This window comes from Triticum aestivum, chromosome 2A (assembly GCF_018294505.1).
Source record: "Triticum aestivum cultivar Chinese Spring chromosome 2A, IWGSC CS RefSeq v2.1, whole genome shotgun sequence".
Taxonomy (NCBI): Eukaryota; Viridiplantae; Streptophyta; class Magnoliopsida; order Poales; family Poaceae; genus Triticum; species Triticum aestivum.
In genome coordinates, this window is record NC_057797.1 from 375,666,732 (window position 1) to 375,667,808 (window position 1,077).

Here is a 1,077-nt window from a genome sequence, read left to right on the forward strand (position 1 = left end):
GTCACCATTTTTCACACGATACAGTGTGTCACACAAGCACGCATGCAAAATTACGGTGCGTTTGGAGACTCGATGCATTTACTATCATTTACTCCGTGAAAATATGGAGAATAGGTCTCCCGACATGATGCAACTTCCGTTCGTACTCCGATTCCATTGAAATTTGGTGTGGGAGACAGTGGGGGTCACTCACACACGCATGCAAAAGTTGGGTGCGTTTCGTCCATGTTGACATGTAGTTGCAGTACAAACCTCAGGTATCGGTTTGGGGGGACGGGCATCCACTAGGTCTTCCCTTTCGTAATGTCATGAAATGTAGCCAGTTTTTTTAACACGCTATAGTGTGCAACACAAGAACGCATGCAAAGTTCGTTGTGTTTGGACACTCGATGCCTTTACTATCATTTTCTTCGTGAAAATATTGAGAAAAGGCCTCCCGACATGATGCAACTTCCGTTCGTACTCCGATTCCATTGAAATTTGACATGGGAGATGGTGGGGGTCACTCACACGTGCATGCAAAAATTTGGGTACGTTTCGTCCATGTTGACATGTAGTTGTAGTACGAACCTCAGGTACTGGTTTGGGGGTCACTCACACTCGCATGCAAAAATTGGGTGCGTTTCGTCCATATTGACATGTAGTTGTAGTACAAACCTTAGGTATCGGTTTGGGGGGATGGGCATCCACTAGGTCTTCCCTTTCGCAAAGTCATGAAACGTCACCATTTTTTCACACGCTACTGTGTGCCACACATGCACGCATGCAAAATTTCGGTGCGTTTGGACACTCGATGGATTTACTATCATTCTCTCCGTGAAAATAGGGAGAAAAGGTCTCCTGACATGACACAACTTTCATTCGTACTCCGATTCTGTTGAAATTTGGCGTGGGAGACGGTGGGGGTCACTCACTTGCGCATGAAAAAGTTGGGTGCGTTTCATCCATGTTGACATGTAGTTGCAGTATAAACCTCAGGTATCGGTTTGGGGGACGGGCATCCACTAGGTGTTCCCTTTCACAAAGTCATGAAACGTCATCATTTGTTTCACACGCTACAGTGTGCCACACAAGCAC